The sequence below is a fragment of the Lissotriton vulgaris genome, chromosome 5 (assembly GCF_964263255.1).
Source record: "Lissotriton vulgaris chromosome 5, aLisVul1.2, whole genome shotgun sequence".
NCBI lineage: Eukaryota > Metazoa > Chordata > Amphibia > Caudata > Salamandridae > Lissotriton > Lissotriton vulgaris.
Window position 1 is genome coordinate 60272304 of NC_141693.1, and position 23257 is coordinate 60295560.

At 54.7% G+C, this 23257-nt stretch overlaps 1 pseudogene across 1 annotated transcript in view; it reads right to left on the bottom strand.

The window, feature by feature from the left end:
* LOC147710156 (E3 ubiquitin-protein ligase TRIM39-like) overlaps window positions 1-23257 on the bottom strand; it is a 109313-nt pseudogene that overhangs the window by 68718 nt on the left and 17338 nt on the right. The window contains exon 3 of the transcript XR_015295579.1: window positions 14963-15193. The product of XR_015295579.1 is annotated as an E3 ubiquitin-protein ligase TRIM39-like (transcript). The remainder of the gene's footprint in view (window positions 1-14962; window positions 15194-23257) is intronic.

Here is a 23257-nt window from a genome sequence, read left to right on the forward strand (position 1 = left end):
TCAATAGCATCATCTGCTGCATCCATGGAAATTGATTTGAGGAGAATAGGTTGGAGCTCTACACTGTTAGAAAATTGAAATCCGTTTGCAAAAACCTAAAAGTCCAAGTCAGAGGCCTCACTAGGAAGGACGAGCTACAAAAGGCACTGACGGCCTGGGTAGAAGCCAGAAATGTGAGTGGGCAATCTGGTGATCTTAGTGGAGAGGCAGAGGAGCCTAGTCCTAGGTTGGAAGTGCTGTTTAGAGGGGGAGAAACCTCCCAGCCAGGCTGCAGTGGCCTGTCCCCAGAGGACCTGGAGGCCAGGCGGGAAGCAAGGAAGTTCAAGTTGGAAAAACTCAGGGTGGAAAATGAGAGGGAAAACAAAAGAATAGCCATAGAAGAAAGATGATGTTAGACCATGAGCGAGGTCTTAAGGAGCTAGAGCTAAGAAGAAGGCCGGGTTCAGATGGTGGCAGCAACTCATCAAGACAGGCAGACAGAATCGTGCACATCCCTAAGAATGTGGGCAAGGAATTCAAGAAGGGGGTATGACATACAATGGTGGTTTCAGGGGTACGAAGCAGCAATCCACATGAATGGGGTCCCTGAAGAGAATTGGGGAGTAGGATTGAGGCCTCTCTTCCCTGAAGACGTGAGGGACACTTTAATAGCTTTGGGCAAGGGGGTATCACCTCACCTATCCAGACATGAAGGACGCCCTCCTCACTAAGTATGGTCTTACTCCTGAAAAGTAGAGGGACCAGTTTAGGTCCACTAAGAAGTCCAATGCCAACACATGGTTGGAGTGTGTGGATGTGTTTTGCCGATTGTTTTATTGGCTGGGTAAAAGGCAGTAATGTGACAGAGTATCAGGGGCTCTACAATTTGATTGCATGGGAGGACCTGTCCAGTCTATGTTTTGCAGATCTGCACTAGCACCTAGTTGATAGTAAGCAGACTGACCCTAGGAAGCTTGCTTTGGAGGTGGACCGCTGAGTGAGTACCAGGGTCCACAAGAAAGCGTTTTGGGCGAGACTCAGCCAAAGGTGGGCAGGGTCCCTGTTGGACAGGCCACGTGAAGGGCTTGCTCCCTCCCCGCATGACAAGGCCCGAGCCCGGCCCTCCAGGTGTTACACACAGAAACCACCCGCTCCCCGTCTCATATGGGACCCCTGCCCCCGGACATCTCTGCCTCATGGGCCCGAATCACTACCGGCCCCCTCGCCCGGCCTGGGCGCCATCTTGGACACTGCACCACGAGGCCGCGTGGCCTCCGATCGACCCTAACCCTGGGCCTGGCCAGGCCCCGACATCCCGGCACCACCATCCACCCAGGAGGTGAGCGGACTACTTGGCAGGTCAATGGGAGAAAGAAGTGTTGATGGCTCTCCCCCGCCAGGTGCCGATTGCCCCCCGCTCCCCCAGGCGCTGGCTCCACCCCCCTGCTGGGTGTCTGGACTCCCTCATCCTGGACCTCCCGACCTCCAAGTGCGAGGGTCCGGACATCAAAGGGCACCAGACCTATAACTGGGGCAGCTCCAGAGCAGGAAGGCAGTTGTATCCTGGAGTCGAGAGACGCAGTGAAGAACTCATCCTTGACGGACTACTGGCGCTGCCGTAGCCCTGCCTTGCGAACTACTGTCTTGCCTGCTGGCGCTGCCGCAACCTTCTGAAACCTTCATCCTCGTCGGGACCTACTGGCGTGGCCGCGGACCGTTTGTAACTACCACCTTCACCGGGACCTGCTGGCTCCGCCGCGGACCGTCGCTATCGTCGATCATCTCGGGACCTGCTGGCTCCGCTGCGGCCCGATCATCTAGAACGCCCAGCTCGAGGATTGTGAGCTATCCATCTTATCATCGCATCTACCAGATTGGTAACAAGACTGTCCCGCTACCCCTTTACCCCAAACCAAGAGACTAGAATCGAGGGGACCCCTGAGTCCAGACCTCCTTGTACCATTCCACCGTACTTAAAGATTGCTTATAAAGAACGTTAAACCTTATCTCTGTGTGGTGTACATCTGTGGGGGGGAAGTTACTCGTCTGTACGATCGCTGGAGACGGCTCTCCCCGGAGACCTCTCCCCTTGTCCTCGGCCGACCCTCCCGTTCCGTCTAACATTGGTGGCCAGCGGCGCGATCCGAATCAACGCGTAATCGTACAGAGAGTAGCTCACCCCACGACGAAACCACAATGACAACCAAAGAGAGTGGATCCACCGAGAAATTCCAGATGGAGAAATTGGAAGAGTACAGCCATCGTGAGTTGAAACAATTCTGCATTGAACTAGGTATCGCTACCACCGGTCTGAGTACTAAAGACGATTTCAAGCACGCCATTGAGTCATGGGCAGAAACCGGGGCCGTCAGACCCCCGGACCAAAATATTGCAGCATCAGAGAGGAACACCACGGCTCCCGAGGAGCGAAGAACGGGTCTCTCGCAAGATGAGATCCAAGAACGAGAAAGAAGCAGACTACATGAATTAGAAATGGCCCGGCTCAAAATGGATGGCGAACTCAAATTAGCCGAACAAAAACTGAACCTAGAACATCTGCGGCTCCGAGAAGAACGGGAAGAGAAACAGAGACAAAGAGAACTCGAAGAAAAGAGACTAGCGTATGAACACGAGCGCAAACTAGCGGAAATAGACTTACGTAAGCAGAACAAAGAATTAGGGGTGCCCGAGCAACCGCGCACCCCGGGAGCAACAGAAAAGAAAGTACACATCCCCAAGGATGTCGTTCGAGAATATTTCCGAGATGACGACATACAACAATGGTTCAAGGCCTACGAGATCGCTATGACCTCCCACCGGATCGATCGAAGTGACTGGGGAGCCGGTCTATGGGGGAGGTTCGTCAATGAGGGCCCGACGCCCTGTTACAGCTCCCAGAGCACCTGATGACCTCCTATGACCACATGAAGGCTACCCTCCTCACCCGCTATGGGCTCACACCCGAAATGTACCGCCAGAGGTTCCAAGACTGCACCCGGATCCCGGGTACAACTTGGGTGGAGTACGTGAACTATTTCAGCCGAGCCTTCGAGGGTTGGATCAAGGGAAGCAATGTAACGACCTACGAGCAACTCTTCAATCTCATGGTGTGGGAGCACCTATCTAACAACTGCTTCGTCGAGCTCAGGCAGCACCTCCTCGACAGTAAATTGACTGATCCACGGCAGCTCGCCGCCGAGGCTGACCGGTGGGAAATTACCCGAGTGGGCCGAAATGGGCCACATGAACAGAACCGGAACAACCAAGGTCAGCACCGTCCCCGCGGAGGAGGAGGGGGCCAGGGACGAGGAAGAGACAACGCCCCGGCCGCTCCCGCTGCCAGCACCCCACCCCCGGCCAACTGGGGCAACCCCCCGGCCCGCCCGGGGTACAGAGCCAATGTCACCGATGCCAGCGAGTCGGCCACTACGCAAATGACCCGAATTGCCCACAGAACCAGACTCCGAGACCCCGCCAGATGGCTGCCGCCGCCTTGGGGGAAGAACAAATCTCCGAAGAACAAGAGGAGTGCGAGCAAGAACACCAAGAGTGGGAACCGGCCGCCATGGTTCTAGCGTGCCTAGGGGGAAGAGACATGGTCCCGCGGGCCCCCCTACCCGCCAACACCAGGAAGTACAGTCAGTGGGTGAACATTAATGGACGCAGAGCCGAAGCCCTACGTGACACCGGGGCCAGTGTAACAGCCGTCCGCTGTCACCTGGTGACCCCAGAACAGATCCTGCCGAACATTCTCTGCCCTGTCCGTTCAGCCGACAATTCGGAGAGTCTATGTCGGATGGCCTGCGTCCCCTTCGAGTGGGGAGGAGCCTCCGGCATGTTGAAAGTGACGGTCCGAGATGATGCCCCCGTGGACTGTCTCCTGGGGAATGATCTTGAGAGTTCCCCGTGGGCCGCCGTAGAGAGAAGAGAGCACCTGGGGATGTTGGGCCTCCCGGACTGGGCGTGCGTAACCACCCGGTCCATGGCTGCCCGTACCATCCCCCGACCCGAAGAACCTGAATGGCCAGCACCTCCTCCCCCGGTCGCTCCAGTAGAAGACACCGACCGTGCCGTCCCCCCAGAGCAAACTCCCGAAGGGCTCGCTCAGCCCCAGGACCTTCCCGACCTGGCTCAGTGGCGTCAGGAAGGGGGGCCCACCCAGGAACAGTTTCGTCAAGAGCAGAAGACCTGTCCCTCCCTCGAGGGACTCCGCCAACAAGCCCTCGCCCAGAGCGCAGGGGATACCTCCGGAACCCATTGGGTCTATTGGGACAACGACCTGTTGTACAGCGAACAGAGAATCGCGGAGTTAGGGGCCAGTCGAGTGCTAGTGGTGCCCCTCCGCTTTAGAGACTTCTTGCTAAACCTGGCCCACGATGTCCCACTGGCTGGTCACCTGGGTCAGGACAAAACCTACAGTCGCCTGGTGACCCACTTTTTCTGGCCCAAGATGAGAAACGACGTACTCAATCACTGCCGGTCTTGCCCCACGTGCCAGGCCAGCGGGAAGAGCGGCCGCAAACTAAAAGCACCTCTGCAACCTTTCCCAGTTGTCACCACCCCGTTCGAGAGGGTGGGGATAGACATTGTGGGGCCCCTGGACCCCCGCACAGCACAAGGACATCGGTTCATCCTGGTACTGGTAGACCACGCCACCCGCTACCCCGAGGCTGTTCCCCTGCGAACTGTGACAGCCCCGGTAGTCGGCCGGGCCTTGATGGGGATCTTCTCCCGGGTGGGCTTCCCCCGAGAAGTCGTCAGCGACCGGGGCACAAACTTTATTTCAAAATACATGCAGTCCCTCTGGCAACAGTGTGGGGTCACCTACCGATTCACGACCCCCTATCACCCTCAAGGAAACGGGCTAGTCGAGCGGTTCAACCGCACGCTCAAAGGGATGATTGGGGGGTTGGAAGAGCCCCTCCGTCGCCAGTGGGATGTGCTACTGCCGTGCCTCCTCTTTGCCTATCGAGAGGTCCCCCAGAAGTCCCTCGGCTTCAGCCCGTTCAAACTCTTATATGGACACCCTGTGCGAGGGCCGCTCAGCCTAGTCAAAGAAGGTTGGGACATGCCCCCCCTGAAGAACCCTCCAGATGTTTTCAAGTACCTCCTGACTCTACGCAATCAGACCAGACGGTTCAGAGACATGGCAAAAGCGAACCTGGAGGCCAGTCAGGAAGACATGAAAAGGTGGTACGATCAAAATGCCTCCTCCATCGAATTCGAACCCGGCCAACAAGTGTGGGTGATGTCCCCCACCGAACCCTGCGCCTTGCAGGACAAGTGGACAGGGCCCTTCAAAGTGGTCGAGCGTAAGAGCCCTGTCACCTACCTCATCGATATGGAATCTTCACGGAACCCCCTCCGGGTCCTCCACGCCAATAGATTAAAACCCCACTTTGTGCGCTCGGAGCTCAGCCTCCTGATGGCAACAGACAGCGGGGCCGAAGAGGATTCCGAACCACTCCCTGATCTCCTACGGACTCGGGAGAAGGACGGCTCCGTGGACGGGGTCCGACTCTCAGAGGCCCTCACCCCGGAGCAGCGCCAAGGCTGCCGAGACCTCCTACTGCAGTTCGCCACCCTGCTCTCCTCACCCCAGGGGTCACCCCCTGGTGCTTGCACGACGTGGACACTGGAGACAGTCCCCCTGTCCGACATCGGGCCTACCGCGTACCAGATCGGGTACGGGCCTGCATCCAAGAGGAGGTGTCCAAGATGCTCACGCTCGGGGTCATCGAGCCCTCAGACAGCCCCTGGGCCAGCCCAGTGGTACTGGTCCCCAAAGCGGCCGCCCCCGGCACCACTCCTGAGCTCCGGTTCTGCGTCGACTACCGGGGCTTGAACGCTGTCACCAGAACCGACGCACATCCCATCCCCCGAGCAGATGAACTAATCGACCGCATGGGAGCTGCCCGCTACCTCAGCATCTTCGACCTGACAGCGGGCTACTGGCAGATCGGTCTCACACCCCGGGCCCAAGAACGATCTGCCTTTTCCACCCCTGATGGCCACTACCACTTCAAGGTCATGCCATTCGGCATGAAGAATGCCCCAGCAACATTTCAGCGGCTCGTGAACCAGGTCCTGGCGGGACTCGAAGAATTCAGCGCCGCCTACCTGGAGGATATCGCTGTGTACAGCCGCCACTGGTCCGACCACCTCAACCACCTCCGAGAGGTTCTGCAGGCCCTCCAACGAGCCGGCCTCACGATCAAGGCCAGCAAATGCCAAATTGGCCAGGGGTCCGTGACCTATCTCGGACACCAGGTGGGAAGCGGTCTGGTGGCCCCTCTGCAACTCAAGATCGCTGCCATCCAGTCTTGGCAGCCCCCCATCACCCAGACCGAGGTCCGCGCCTTCTTGGGACTCACAGGCTACTACCGGCGGTTCGTGAGGGACTATGGCAGCATTGTGGGGCCCCTCACGGAACACACATCCAAAAACCACCCAAAGAAGGTCAACTGGACCCCAGACTGTCAAGCGGCCTTCGAGAAGCTGAAGGCCGCCATGTGCTCCGGCCCTGTGCTCCAGGCCCCCGACTACAGTCGGGAATTCATCGTCCAAACGGATGCCTCCGACCATGGCATTGGGGCAGTCCTTTCCCAGTTGAACCCCGAAGGACTTGACCAACCAGTGGCTTTCATCAGCAGACGCCTCCTGGCCCGAGAGCAACGCTGGAGCACCATCGAGAGAGAGAGGCATTCGCAGTAGTGTGGGCCCTCAAAAAGCTCCGGCCTTATCTCTTCGGTACCCACTTCCGGGTGCAGACAGATCATCGGCCCCTGCAGTGGCTAATGCAGATGCGGGGGGAAAACCCAAAACTATTGCGTTGGTCCATCTCCCTGCAGGGGATGGACTTCACTGTGGAACATCGACCTGGGCAAGACCACGCCAACGCAGCTGGCCTGTCACGCTTTTTCCGCCTCGACGAGGAGAGTCCCCAAGAGGATGGGTGACTCTCCTCGCCTTCAGCTGGGGGGGACGCATGTTGGACAGGCCACGTGAAGGGCTTGCTCCCTCCCCGCATGACAAGGCCCGAGCCCGGCCCTCCAGGTGTTACACACAGAAACCACCCGCTCCCCGTCTCATATGGGACCCCTGTCCCCGGACATCTCTGCCTCATGGGCCCGAATCACTACCGGCCCCCTCGCCCGGCCTGGGCGCCATCTTGGACACTGCACCACGAGGCTGCGTGGCCTCCGATCGACCCTAACCCTGGGCCTGGCCAGGCCCCGACATCCCGGCACCACCATCCACCCAGGAGGTGAGCGGACCACTTGGCAGGTCAATGGGAGAAAGAAGTGTCGATGGCTCTCCCCCGCCAGGTGCCGATCGCCCCCAGCTCCCCCAGGCGCTGGCTCCACCCCCCTGCTGGGTGTCTGGACTCCCTCATCCTGGACCTCCCGACCTCCAAGTGCGAGGGTCCGGACATCAAAGGGCACCAGACTTATAATTGGGGCAGCTCCAGAGCAGGAAGGCAGTTGTATCCTGGAGTCGAGAGACGCAGTGAAGAACTCATCCTTGACGTACTACTGGCGCTGCCGTAGCCCTGCCTTGCGAACTACTGTCTTGCCTGCTGGCGCTGCCGCAACCTTCTGAAACCTTCATCCTCGTCGGGACCTGCTGGCGTGGCCGCGGACCGTTTGTAACTACCACCTTCACCGGGACCTGCTGGCTCCGCCGCGGACCGTCGCTATCATCGATCATCTCGGGACCTGATGGCTCCGCCGCGGCCCGATCATCTAGAACGCCGAGCTCGAGGATTGTGAGCTATCCATCTTATCATCGCATCTACCAGATTGGTAACAAGACTGTCCCGCTACCCCTTTACCCCAAACCAAGAGACTAGAATCGAGGGGACCCCTGAGTCCAGACCTCCTTGTACCATTCCACCGTACTTAAAGATTGCTTATAAAGAACGTTAAACCTTATCTCTGTGTGGTGTACATCTGTGGGGGGGAAGTTACTCGTCTGTACGATCGCTGGAGACGGCTCTCCCCGGAGACCTCTCCCCTTGTCCTCGGCCGACCCTCCCGGTCCGTCTAACAGTCCCCAGCAGAAAGGGGGGGAGGGGGGGGGGGACAAGTGTAAAACACAGGAGTTCTCTAAAGGGCCCCAAAATAACACCCAGGGTAAAGGTTCGCATCCCCCCGGAGATGAGAAGCAAGTTGTCTCAACCGGAAAGCCGGATGAGACCGGCCCCCACAGATGTTTTGCATGTGACCAGGTGGGACACATGAAGGGGGACCCCAGGTTCTCAAAGGGGGCGCAGTCACCCACTAATGGGTAGTCCAAAGTGTTGGCTAGCGTAGCGCTTGGGAAGGAGGTGGAGTACCCACAGGAGGGTGATGACCCTGCAGAAATGACCCTCATCTCACTAGGGGACAATGAGATGGTCCCAGGAAACCAGGTGCCCCCTAACACACAGAAATACAGCACCTAGGCAACCATCAATGGGCAAAGGGTAGAAGCTCTGAGGGATACTGGAGTCAGTGTGACCTCAGTTCGGTGTCACCTGATCTCTGAGAAGCAGGAAATCCCAGGGGAATTCCACAAAGTAATTGCGGTCGACAATTCAGAGAACCAGTGTCTGGTGGCGCAGGATCCCTTCGAGTGGGGCGGGGGGGTCACAGGTCCTTTGAGGGTAGTTGTGAGCCCTTCCATGCCTGTCGATTGTCTGCTCGGTAATGACCTGGAGCAGTCCTTGTGGAAGGATGTTGAGCTCAGGTCCCACTTGGAAAAGCTTGGGTTGTCAGAGTGGGCATGCGTGTCCACTCGGTCCATGGTGGCCAGAGAGGGTGATCAGAGGGACCCGGAGCCTGAAACAGTGGCCTAGGTCCCTGCCAAGAGAAAGGGCCGGGGCGTGGTAAACCGGCCCCGAAGTTCCCCCGGCCCGGGAGGAGGCAGACCTTGAGGGGGGACGCCCCGGTTTCTACAGGGGAACATGCAGCCGAACTGGGGGAAATCTCTGAGCTGAACCATTGGCAGCAAAAAGGGGGTCCCACCAGGGAGGAGTTCTGCCAGGAGCAGAAAGAGTACCCTTCTCTGGAGGGTCTGCCGCGGCAGGCCGCAGCCCAGGCGACTGGTCACATTGGATCTACTGGGAGAATGATCTCCGGTACAGCGAGCCTAAGGTCGCGGAACCTGGGTCAGCCTGTGTGCTTGTGGTACCCCAGCGTTTCCAGACCTTGCTACTGGATCTGACTCACGACATGCCTTTGGCAGGACAAGACCTTTGACAGGCTTGTCACCCACTTCTTCTGGCCCCAAATGCGAAGGCAGTTGGATGTGCATTGTCGGTCTTGCCAAACTTGCCAGGGAAGTGGCAAGAGTGGGAGGAAGGTCAAAGCTTCTCTCTAACCGTTCCCAGTTGTTGGGACACCCTTCGAGAGGGTAGGGATGGACATTGTGGAGGCACTGGATCCCAAGACAGCCATGGGCAACAGGTACATCCTGGTCTTGGTGGACCATGCCACACAGTACCCAGAGGCAATCCCTCTCAGGACAACAACAGCGCCAGTGGTGGGCTGGGCGTTAATGGGGATCTTCTGCTGATGGGGTTCCCCAGAGAGGTGGTTTCTGACAGGAGTGCCAATTTCATATCAAAGTATATGACATCCCTGTGGAAGGAGTGTGGTGTTGCTTACAAGTTCACCACACCTTACCACCCCCAAGGTAACGGTCTGGTGGAAAGGTTCAACCAGACTTTGAAGAGCATGAACAAGGGTCTCACCAAACCCATGAGGCGAAAGTGGGACGTCCTCTTACCGTGCCTTTGCTTTGCGTACCGGGAGGTACCCCAGAAGTCTCTCGGGTTCAGTCCCTTTGAGCTACAGTACGGTTACCCGGTGCAAGGTCCTCTAAGCTTGGTGAAGGAAGGCTGGGAGGCTGCTCCCAGGAAGACGCCCCAGGATGTGTTTAGCTACATGCTGGCCTTCCGAAACCAAACTGCCTGCTTCAGAAAACTCGCTCAGGTAAACCTCGAGGCCAGCCAGGAAGAAATGAAGAAGTGGTATGACCAGAATGCCACTCTGGTCAAGTTTCAACCTGGGAAAAAAGTGTGGGTTATGGCCCCAGTGGAACCTTGTGCCTTGCAGGTCAAGTGGACTGGACCATTTGAGGTGGTGGAGCGCAAAAGTGAAGTCACCTACCTGGTGGATTTGCAGGCTCCCCGGACCCCTTTATGGGTCCTCCACGGGAACCCCCTCAAGCCCCACTTTGAGAGGTCCGAAGTGAGCATGCTCTTGGAGACGGACGACGGGGAGGAAGCAGGGAGTGAGCCTCTCCAAGACCTCCTGTCTGCCCAAGAGGGGGATGGGTCGGTGGATGGTGGGATTCTCTCCCCCACCCTGACCACTGAGCAACAGAGCGAGTGTCGCCAGTTGCTGGGGCAGTTTGCCCTGCTTTTCTCCTTGACCCCAGGTGTTACTCACTGGTATACCCAGGATGTGGACACCGGTGACAGCCCCCCGGTGAAACATAGCTCATCGATTGGTTGGGAGCTGCCAAATTCCTTAGTACGTTTGATTTAACGTCGGGGTACAGGCAGATTGCTCTAACTGAGGGGGCCAAGGAAAGATCCGCGTTCTCAACCCCGGAAGGACATTACCAGTTCTGTGTGATGCCCTTCGGGTTGAGGAATGCCTCTGCCACCTTTCAGAGGTTGGTCAACCAGGTGTTGGCTGGGCTGGAGAAATTCAGTGCAGCATACCTGGACGAAATTGCGGTGTTCAGTTCCAGTTGGGACGAACACCTGCAGCACTTCAGGTAAGTGTTAAAGGTGCTGCAGAAAGCAGGCCTCATGATTAAGGCCAGTAAGTGCTAGATCGGGCAGGGGTCGGTGGTGTACTTGGGACACCAGGTAGGGAGCAGCCGGGTGGCGCCCCTACAGCCCAAGATTGACACCATTCTGGCTTGGGAGCCCCCCAAGACCCAGACGGATGTGAGGGCCTTCTTGGGACTCACCGGGTACTACAGGAGGTTTTTTAAGTGATACGGCACCATTGTTGCCCCTTAACTGAACTGACTTCCAAGAAGCAGCCAAAGATGGCGATCTGGACTGAGTCCGGCCAGAAGGCTTTTGATGCCTTGAAGGCCGCCATGTGCACGGCACCCTTGTTCAAGGCACCCGACTTCTCCAAGGAATTGGTTGTGCAGACCGACGCTTCAGAGCATGGAGTGGGAGCGGTGCTCTCGCAAATAAACGAAGAGGGCCAAGACTACTGCCCAGGGAACAGAGGTGGAGTGCCATAGAAAGGGACGCTTTCGCTGTGGTCTGGGCGCTGAAGAAGCTGAGACCATACCTGTTTGGGACTCACTTCCGGGTTCAGACCTACCACAGGCCCCTCAGATGGTTGATGCAAATGACAGGTGAGAATCCGAAACTGCTGAGGTGGTCCATCTCTCTACAGGCAATAGACTTTATGGTGGAACACCGCCCTGGCACAGAACACGCCAATGCAGATGGTCTGTCCAGGTTCTTCTGCCTTAGTGAATATAACTCCCAGGAGGGTGGGTAGTTCTCCCTACTTTCAGCTGGAGGGGACATGTGTTAGACTTAGCATCTTTTGGCGTGTTTCCCCTGAGTTTTTTCTTTTTGACCTCGCGATTTTGACTGTTTTTGCTGGCGTAATGTTTCTGTGCACTTTTCGCACTGCTGATCAGTGGTAAAGTGCAGGTGCTCCTGTGGTAAAGTATGTTATGGATTGATGTTTTCACAATTGGATATTTGATTTGCATGTCAGTCCCTAGTAAAGTGCACTACGGGTGCTAGGGCTTGTGAATCAAACGCTACTCGTGGGCCTCCAGCACGGATTGTGTCACCCACGCACATAGCACAGAAAAAGTTAACTCAGACCTGCCATCACAGAGTCTGCGCGCAGTTGCGACTGCCATGTTGACTCGGCCCATGCCCACACTGGCCCGTCACGGAACCTCCCGTTTTATTACATGTCAGACACCCCTAAGGTAGGCCCAAGGTACCCCTATGGGCAGGGTGCATTGTATGAGAAAGGTAGGACATGCCCGAGTGTGTGTGTGTGTGGGATGTCCTGATAGTGAATACAGCCAAATTCGCTCTTCACTATTGTAAGGTCACCCCTCCCCCCATTCGATGGATCGGGCCATCCGGTTATAACATCTTATAAACCCAACTGGCCTGGGGAAGGAGGTAAGGAGGTAAGGAAATTAAATTTATTATGCCTGAACTCAGAATCTAAAGACGCAGCTTTTAGCGAGGGTGCCCTTTTTATTCTGAGTTCATAAACGCCACTTTTAGAAAGTGGGTATTATTTTGCTCGGCCGTCCTGAGTGCCTCTACTGGGATGTGGATTGCCTGTCTGGGTTTTGGATGACAGAAGGCTGGGGAGCGGATGTAGCTCCAGATAGTCTAGGTATGTCAGGAAAGGGCTGAATAGACCTGGGCTGCGATGGGGGAAGATGGGGGAGATTTCCTTGCACCTCAAAGGGCCTGGTCTGCCTCTGACAATGCCGTCTCCACCTCCTGCCAGGAAATCACACCAGAGTAGGCCGGACTGGTTCTGTCCGGACACAGACACCCTCTGTCTAAAAGATCAAAGGATTGTTGTGTACAAATACTGGGGCCCAGACCCTGAACTTTAGAACTCATCTGGGACAAGAAGACTGCCAAGAAGAAGAGCCGGAGAAGCTGCTAAATGGAAAGACTGCTTTGCTGGGTGCTTTGCTGGGCTGACCTGCAGTGGCTGCTTTTGTCTTGGGCAGTGAAAGACCTGGTCTGGACTTTCTACAACCTAATTTGTGAGCCTCTCCAAGGGCTTGAGGTAGAGCTTGCCCCCTGTTCACGAAGTCTCAGGAACCACAAAGACTTCAAGCTCTATTGCCCGCAGCACTGGGGACTGTCTGTGTGTGCTGCAATCAAAGGAAAAGCAACTCGACAACGCCTATAACGCCGCTGCCGACTCCGTGTCCTGAAGGCACCACAAATGGCACCGTCGCACTGCAACCTTGGTCTCACCAAGAACGCCTGTTGACACCGCCACTGAGCCGCTGGTTGCACCACGACCTGTGAGCACCACACTCCGCACCGCTTCGCTTCACGAAGCTTTGGTACCCTAGAGAGCACCGCCGCAACGCCGCACTGTGACCCTGGTCTCCCCGACGACGCCTGTTGGCACTGCACTCTGCACCGCTCCACGCCGAAGTCTACGCCGCTGCTTGCACTGTGGTTCGAGGACACCGCTTGTAAGTTACACGAAGCACCGCCCTCATCCCGCACCGCAGCCTTGGCCTACCAATGCCGGTGCCATCGACTCCCGTTCGTCAGCCGACGACAGCGCTTCGGCAACGACGACGCAGCCGCTTGCACCGTGACCTGCCCGCACCGTGACGAGCACCTTCATCCCGCACCACGACCCTGGTCTCACCGACGACGTCATCTAACGCCGCCACCGAGCCGCTGCTCGCACCACGACCTGAGGGCACCGCACGCCGTACCGCTGCACTTCGCACCGCAGCACCCGACGCCTGTCAGCGCCAGCGCTCCTGATTCCATCAGAGAGGAGCTCGACCTGCAACGCGAGCGACTTCAAGGGCCCCATCGCCCTGCGTTTCATACAGATACTGTTGGCTGGTCTTCCCGGCACTGCAGCTGGCGCGCGACCCCACTACCAGCCAGAACTTTTGGATTTGTTGTTCACAATGCCGTGATAGCCCCAGACGGAGCTATCGACATCAAGGAACTGTGTTTGAAACTTATTTTGATAATGGCAGATTTTAAGTATAGTATTGTGGATTTTTATCATATTTGGTCTTGTCTTAAAGTATATAAAAATATTTTCTAAACTGGTGTGGTTTCCTTTTGTAGTGCATACACAATATTACTGTTGGTTATGTGCAAACGCCTTACACACTGCCTCTAGGATAAGCCTAGCTGCTCGTGCCAAGCTACCAAGGGGGTGACCAGGGGTTATTTTAGGAGTGGAACTCCCTTATCCTGACTAGAGTGGTGGTTTCTGCTTCGCTTTGGCGCAAGTCTCAGCTAGCCAGAAATCCCATTTCTAACAGCTTTCCATTACTGATTCCAAATTCCTAGTAATATAGCTGTTCACCCTAACAAGAGGTTCAGTGCATGCAAACCTAAGTGGCCACCTGCATCAGGAGAAAAGTAACCGCATTAGAACAGAAATGTTTTCAAACTTAGAAAAGAAGGAATTTGGGTTCTTTCCATTTCTCCCGGGTGTTGTCGCTCATTAAGCTTTCCATCTCTATATAACTTTTAACACTTTTTGCTCCTTGGTCTTTATATATTATTTAGTGAAGTAGTGTGGCTCACTGGTTAGAGGCGGCAGACCCGAGAGCAGAGCACAGCCCGGGACCAGGGTTCGATTCCCGGCGCGGCAGGTTTCTGGACCAGGGTCAGCGGACTCGAGAATTCTCTCGCCTCGGTGCCCACTCTGATCAGCGATCACACTCGGCAACTCTGGGCATTAGCTTGCCTCATCTTCACTAATGGCCCCACCCGACCGCCGGGGATGCCTGGTCTCACCCTGGAGATACCCATTAAGGGACCATCTCTCAGGGAAGCCAGGAAGGGTTTCGCAGCGGTCGAAGCGCCTTGGGACCCTCTGGGTAAGTAGTGCGCTATATAAATGCCTATACATACATATTTACAGTCACTGGAATTGCTTGGTGTGTTGCATTATCCCAATAGATAAAACACATATATATTTTGTATATAGATGGGTTATTAACTTGTATATCGCACCGTAAACGGTCAATGTACATTTCACAGTTTGTATATTGAGTTGGGCTCACAGCATCAAGTGGGACAATGTAAATTATCCATCTCTGTATATTGTGTGTGGCTGTCCGAGTGTGTGGGGTCACTGTGCATTGACCCAGCCAGGAGATCACATGTGTTCCACTCATACATTTAATAATGCACACAAAATAAGAATATTTCACTTCCTTCTTCTGTTTTATTTCCCAAACAGTATCTCACCTTCAGGAGTTCCCACGCTGGCGCCTCAGACTTCTTTTCTATCTCCGTCATCAGGGCCCTGAGAGAGGTGATTTGATTGGACAGTTTGGTGATATTTGCATTTTCTATCATGGTCATTTTCTTCTCCATCTCCTCCAGTCTTCTGTGCAGTGCTTGCTCATTTTCTTTCAGAAGCTGCCGCAGCTTTTCAAAATCAGATTCAATTTTATTCTTCTCAACTCTTAGCTTGTTCTGTCAGAAGCAAAGAAAAGCGGTTTAGATAATAAAAAGCTTTCTACAAGCTGTACTTGGAGTCAGAGTCCAGAAGGAGGGTGGACGGGTGGATAGTTCCTTAAAATATAAGATCACTAATGTGCTTTTCCTAATTTCTGAACGGCAATCTCTTACTACCTTCCTTTCTCCTGTCTTCCATCCTTCTCACACTCCTGCCCTCCCCCTTCCCTCAGACACCTCATGAACTGTAGAGAGGTCAGAATTTGTGAAGCTGCAGAGAAGCTCGTTCATGGAGAGTGCAAGGAAGTGAACCCACCGCAGGCAGAGACAGTCAAAGACAGGCTGAGTGGAGGGACTGGCTGAAGTCAAATGATGCTGTAAAAGAAGGTGGTCCAGGAAGTTTCAGCTCTTGGGAGGGAAGACACAAGATTTGGGGAGTGCGGGCTGCCCCTGTCCTGCCACCACAATGGATGTGTTCACCCAGAAGGAGACGCTGAGAGGGTGTCCTACAATGGCCCTCATTCAGAGTGATGGGGAATCACTGATGTGGGAATTTCACGTTCAAAATCATAAACAAAGTATGTGCATTCTGTTACAAAATGCAGAATTACCAGATAAATCAATGTTTCTGAAGGTAATTAATCAATTTCTGTAAAAGATGAGTGAGGAGATTGGTTCGACATCTTGTCCTATCCTAAGATATGAGGCTGTGAATTATCAGGTGAGTTATGTCCCACTGTAGATTAGAACAGGAGCCTATGTGTTATCAGGTGAGGTATATCACACCGTGGTTTAGAGCAGAAGCCTATGTGTTATCAGGTGAGGTATGTCACACTGTAGCTTCGAGCAGGAGCCTGTGTGTTATCAGGTGAGGTACGTCACTCTGTGGCTTAGAGCAGGAGCCTGTGTGTTATCAGGTGAGGTATGTCACACTGTGGCTTGAATCAGGAGCCTGTGTGTTATCAGGTGAGGTACATCACACTGTACCTTAGAGCAGGAGCCTGTGTGTTATCACGTGAGGCACGCCTCGTCCCAGTAGGAATAGGAGGGGTTCAGCAGTGGAGAGCGGTGCGTTTCTCATGCGTCACCAAAATTGACTGGTGTCAGACATTTTGTGGTGTCGGATATGTCTCCACTGCTGGTAGGGGGTTGTGCTACTGTATGTGTCACTAGTATACAGGTAGAGGGTTGTGCTCCTGTGATGTGACACCAGTCCTGGTAGTGTTGTGCTCTTGTATTGTGTCACTGGTCCTGGCAGAGGGTTGCACCTCATAGCTCTCTCCTTGGTAGAGGGTTGTGTCCTTGTATGACCAGTGTTAATAAGGAATGTGTGCCTGTGTTTTGCAAAACTGTAATGTTATAGCTCCCTGAAGCCCAGAACAGTACCTGTTTGGTGACCTGCAGTGGTGTTCCAAGCATGCCCTCATAACCGAGAAGACACTACTTCCATGTCCTGAGTTAGCCACTTAAAGTAGTGGTGGCATCGTTCCAGGTTTGGTGGAACATTTGGACTGTTGTTCTAAGCTCAATTTCTTGTGGCCGGTGATCACTATCCCCTTTGTTCCCTAAACGAAATAGGGTAATGTACTGGAACAGATCAAGGGAGACGAAAGTGTAATCCAGAATAGTATTATTCCTGGATGAGCAGTATGTTGCTACAGGGGGATTGTCTCCTCTTGATCTACCGTTTAGTGCTCTTAAATGTAAGTGTTCCAATTCTTCCAAGGCCGACAGTCCTGCTTTTGTTTGCTTGCTAGAAGGTGGCTCCCCTTGCGTTGGAATGTTCCAGATTGTGTTTTGTATCGACATTTCGGCCCCATTAGATTTAGGTTTAGATCACCTGTAAGAATGAGCTCCGCTGATGGTCCTTCTGTAATATATTTTTCTACCAACTTGCACATTTCTTTTATTAATTTACCTTTTCGCTTTGGTTGGATATAGACGTTGATAATTGTGATGTTAAGGTCTGTTGCTAGTATTGAGCCCGAGCAGTGTAAGTTTAAAGCAAGACCTGCAAATGAAGAAGAGCCTAGATTCTGGACATTGAGATTAATTTCACATGCAACATATGTGGCCAAGCCCCCCTGTAGATGGCCGTGTTTTGCCTCAGCCAGTGCACTTGTGTAGAAGCGCAGACATCCTTGCAAGTGTGGGGATTCTCTCAGCCAGGTCTCTTGTAGAGCCACAATGTCGAAGGCCCTGATATAATCAATGAAATCCGCATCCAACAGTTTGCTTGCCAGGCCATTCACATTCCAGGAACATATCCGTAGAGACCGACTTATGACTGATCTTTCTCTTTTCCCTCTAAGTTGTCAATCTGTACCCCTGTTGTTTATTGTTCTTGAGCTCCATCTTATGTTGGTGTCCCATTTTGGTATTGTTGTGGGGACTTGATTACTTTCACATTTTGCCAGGAAGACTTCTCCATTTGTTTTACTTTGCCCCCTGGCTCCTTTCAGTACCGAGCTGATGAACCTACCATCGGGTGCCGGGTTTCCAGCTGTATGATTTGGCCTCAGCAGGTCGGGATATCCTGGCTTGATGTGTGGCATAATGGTTATCCCCCAGTTCTTAAAAAGTATCCCTTTCTTGATATATTATTTGTGCGATAGTAGGTTAACTCTATAAAGCACGCGTTTTCCCCCTAGACTCGGCATCCTTGCCTTTGATAAATTCTATCGAGACTAGGTCAGTTGACGTGATTTCAGACAGGGTTGGTATGTGAGATAGTAAGCGAAGAATGTTGCCGTGATTCATAATGTCAAATCTGCCCTTAGAAATGTATTCTGGTGTGAACAGCAATGCAGTTGTATCTTGCCAATTTATACCGTTTGTTAGAAACGGGACCCTGGCCGGCCAAGACTCGCGTCGAGGTCGGTCAGGGATCGCCATTTCTAAGTGTCAGGGCAAGGGAGTTACACGCCAAGATAACCCCTCACTCGCCCTCTAGGTAACGTGGCGCGAGCAGTCAAGGCTAAACTTGGAGGCGATGTAAGTTAAGTATTTGCGCATGCACCCCAGCAACAACACCCAAGGCCCACCACAAAGAAACACTCCACACAAGGTTATGTAAAAATAGCCTTTGTATTATAATAAATATACATCAGATAAAGCACACATCTTGTTACACTGTGCCAGCAGGCACGGGCGGAATTTACAAGGGATATTTGTACAGGACAGGACCACTTGGATCACTGTCACGGGTAATAGCACTTTGTAAGCAATACCTTCAGTAAGAGCACTTTAGCAATACCTTCAGTAACAGCAATACCTTCAGTAATAGCACTTGTAGTACCCAATATAAAAGTAGAGCATACAACCAGTAATCACTGGTAACAGGGCCTCGCTAGCACCACCTGTACTAGGGAGAAAACAACCACCTACACGTCACACTACCTGTAGGGGTGTAAAAGCAAAACACATGATGCCGTAACATTCAGAGGTGTAAAGGCACATGACGCATAAACAATACATTCAGAGGTGCAGAATCAATAACAATTGCGCCAAACTCACAAGTCACCACCTGTGACTGTCCCGGTGTCCCAATGTCAGGGCCTAAACGTGGCAGTTGCCCACAAAGTGCTGGGCAACTGGAGCAGGGAAAGTTAGGGCAACGTTGGAGCCTCTCTGGGCTCAAAGAACCACCACTGTGGCACTGGTGAGCCTCTCTCAGGCTCTCTTACACAAGTAAGGGGGGCTGCTGAGCCTCTCAGGGCTCCAGCAACAAAAAGGTGCAGCCTCGCTGGGCTGTGGGGTCCTCCTCTCTGGGGACCCAAAGCAATGATGCTTGCCAAGAGCCTCACTGGGCTCTAACTCGACTGGTGCCCCCGGGGCACCTCGTGGCCAAAAGGAATGCTAAACGGGCTCCTCTCAGGGGAGCGGCCCTCCCTCACTGGGGCCACTCGCAGGACACACCGAACCCGCCCTCGCACTCACCGGCTGTTCAGCTGGGCTGCGGGCGGGGCTCCTCTCCTCTCGTCCCGGTGTCCCAGGCACGACGTGGCAGGCTCTGCTCTTCGATAGCTCCCGCTCCTCGGGGCTCTCTGGATACTCCTCCCTGGGCTCTCCCTCTCTTTGGGAGCCTGGGGAGGAAACGGGAAGACGCCGGCTTCTCTTTCCACCGGAGCGCGGGGTGGCCTCCTGTCCGCTTCCGGTTTCTTCTCTGTCTTGCCCCCGGCTTGCCTGACTTCCGGGTCGCGGCAGCGGGGCAGGACTTCCGGTCGGCTTCCCCCGGGCCGCGCAGCGATTGGCCCGCCGACCCAGCACTTCCGGGTCGCGGTAGGCAGCGCGGCGGCCCGGCGGGGGCAGCATACTCCTGGGCTGCGGCGGTGATCCGGGGACAATGCCGGGTGGGCACTGGCCTCCAATTCAATTAAGGAGCGCGGTGACCCTCGCTCGGGGCGGACAATGCCGGGTGGGCACCGGCCTCTGCAGACCAAGCGCTCCCAGCGCTAGAGGGGTGACCACAGCGCTCCCAGGCGCTAGGGGTAAAATCCAGCGCTCTCCAAGTGCTAGGCAGGCGATCTCCGCGCTCCCAGCGCTGAAGGGCAGAGAGCAGCGCTCTCAGGCTGCAGGCAAAGAAGTCCTCAGTGCTCCCCAGCACTGGAGGACAGGACAGGGCTCCAGCAGGGCTGGAGGCAGGCAGGGGGGGGCAAGGCTGGGCCAGAGCCAGCACACTGGGTCTCCAGGCAGGGAGACTCCCCAAGTGGCGGTCCTTCTGGCCCCAGCAGCGGCACAAGCCCCCTCTGGCAGGATTCAAAAGTAGAACATTTTCAGTGGGGACACAGCCCCTTCTTATACTGACAAATCCTTTGTTTCAGGGTGCAGGGTGGGGGGAAAACCAGTCGCAGCTGGTTCTGGAGCACTTTTGATGGCCCAACCACCCATTCCTTTCACTGAGGAGGCTAGGGTCGTTAGACACACCACAGGGGGGCGGAGCCAGCATTGTGTGGGGAAAACCCAGCCCATCCAGGACACAGGTACACTCCTCCCACACATCACTCATGCTAATCTCCCACTCACCACCGGGCAGACCCATCCAGACTTCCTGGAGCCTGGCATGCCAGCCAGCTCCAGCCAATCACGCTCCAGCACCCTCATGGCACACATATCTCAATGTCCAGAAGTAGCACTTCCCAACTAGACACACACATGCCGCAGACACCATCTTGCAGCATTCACTCTCACGAGTTTATACATACTAAACTCGAGCCTGTACTCCCCACGCATCAGGAACTACTAGGGACACACACATTCCCCATGCATTCCTATGGGAGGGCAGGCCAGCCATACTACACGCACGCACTTTCACTCTGGGACTCAGGGGAAAGTGCGCAGAGACCCAAAAATCACTAACACAGGGTCACAAATAAGGCAAAAAGTCTAGGGGTGAACCTGCCCTGCGGGCCAAGTCCAACACAACCCCCTTCCAGCCAAAACGCAGGGGAGAACAATCACCACCGTGATGGACTTCCCTGCTTGGGGCGATAGAACACGGACGCAGGCCCGCCACTGCCGGGACACCCTCCTGTTCTATGCCACGGTGAACCCCTAGGGTTCCTTCTAAAGCTACTGTAAGGACCAACTGGGCTACCCCACTGGTACTCCTCAGCTGTCCGCGGCCAGGACCAGGCCCTGGGCCACCCAGGTGCCACCGGTCCTTGCCAATTCGCAGAGCGGGGGGTAGTAACCCCTGGCACATAGTGTCCATTCTCCACTCTCCCTGTCTGCAAGACAGGACTAGACTGCCACTGGTTCACCAGCCTTTGGTCTACAACCTCAGGCGGACCAGGAGTCTCAGAGAAGGCTTTCCTCCCCTTATCTCTTCTTCCAGGGTTCCTCCTCCTGCGAGGGGTACCCTTACAACGCCACTCCAACCCAGGGTTTAACCCCTCAGGTTGCGCCGGGGTCAGAGGTGGGCTTTCCCACCCTCTGCACCCCCTTCCAGAGGTCTGCCCTCTCCCAACTGGAGAAGTTCCTCTGGAAGAACCGGTCAGGACACTGGTTACAGTCGTCCTACCCTTCAGGTCAGGCCGAACCTGAACCTGGCCTCCCAACCTCCGGTCTAAAACCTTTGGTGGAATAATTGCCTGGCACTCCAGGACTTCTGGGGACTCACACGCAATCCCCCTGAGGCTGACACATGACCCATGTGTCGTGTGACGGTCTGTCTGGCGCAGATCTCCCGCCTCCTGTCCACCTGACAGTGCGCAAAGATCCCCCAGACCAGAAGTGGCGCCACCCGGGTCCACCCAAGAAGATCTAGCCCCACTGGCTAGTCTCTGGTCCACTGGTGCATCCACTGGGAAACTCATCCCCCAATCACTCCTCGCTTCGGACTTCTGTGCCCTCCCAACTGGAGCGACACTGCCGGACACTGGAACCCCTGGAGCTCTAGTTACAGACGCTCCAGGTTCCCTAGACACTAGGAGATCCTCCTCAAGTGTACTAACAGGACCGCCTAGGTCCCTAACCTGGTGTTCCCTCAAGAAACCACCCAAGTTCTGAGACAGGGCTTCGGGCCTCTGGGTGCTCTCAGCCACCCCCTGACTCCTGCTCCACTGAGCCAGGCAGTCAGCCCTTCCACCCTTCTCACTATACTGGGACCTAGCTGGGCTACACTGAGCCTCTTACACCACGCTGGGCTGGAAGCTCCCTGTACCACTACTGTTGGACTCACTCACTAGGGACTCTAAAGAACCTCTAGCACTCTCCCAGCGGTCCACTTCCTCCGCAAGCTCACTTGCCTCAGACAATCCACACCCCAACAGGTGTGTGCGCAACCTTGGAGAACAACAACTGAGCAGGTGCTCCTTGACAATCAACTCAAACAAGACATCAAAATCATCTTTCGTGTGAACCTTTACCCAATCAAACAGTGTCCCACAACATTCATCCTCAAACTCCTCCTACGACTGGTGAGGCAGCTTCCTACTGCCCCTGAATTTCAACCTTAACTCCTCCTATGGGGAAACAGGTACCAGACTGGGGGAACTGGGGGTGGGACTGCTCGCACTGGGCTCTACATAGCTGCCACCACTGGACTCAACCCTCCCTGGGGGATCCAGAAAATTATGACTGTGGTCAGGGGATAACCTACACTCTAGGGCTAACTTCTCCCTGGCCAAGGCCCTCTCAGCCTCTGCAGTCCGCTCATTCACACCCAGCTGCGCCATCTCTCTGGCATGCTCTAACCTGAGCTTCTCCATGGCCAGCTGGTGCTCCCTCTCTTCTCTCCTATCCACCCACTCCTCTGGGGACAGGGAAAGGGATGGGGGGCTACATCTGACACGGGACCCAGCAAGGGACTCCCTATCTAGGGGGTACTCGCTCTCTGCTGGCGCCCATTCACTGTCAAACTCACTCTCCACATCAGACTCTTCAGGGCTCCCCTCAGACCCACCACCCTCATGGTGTGCGGTCCGGGCCCTCTCCCTCTCACTGTGCTCACGCTCCCAGTCACTCTTCTGCCACAGGATCATGTTATCCCTAAGCTTGGACTGGGTGTCTGACTCACTCACTGGGATGTCTCTCTCCTTACATAACCGTACCAACTCATGCACACTGTACTTAAACAGGCTACAAAGGTTAAAAGGAGATTCCATCTTGACAGGATGCTCACAGACACATGCAACACAAGGGACCTAGCAATCTGAAGTAAAAGTACACAATTCCAAAACTTCCACTCTCCTTAAAAAAAAAAGAACTCACTCATGCGTCCAGGGAAACACACCATTCATCCACACACACCCTCCCCTCGGATCGGTAAGGCAGTTTCTACCACCCCTGACTTCTCAACCTGACCACATGAGACACAGGTACCAAGCTCTGGAAGCAGGGCGGGGCACAAATGTACTGAACACAATTATCAAATGACACTCTTCAGGAGAAGCAATAATGGAACTTCACCAAAAACACAATAATCCCCAAAAATGTGGTTATCTAAAATGCAGAGCTTTGTAGTGGCCAGTTGCTACTGTGGTACAACGCAAACACAAATCCTTATCCTCACCGCTTGCCGCCAATGTTAGAAACGGGACCCTGGCCGGCCAAGACTCGTGTCGAGGTCAGTCAGGGATC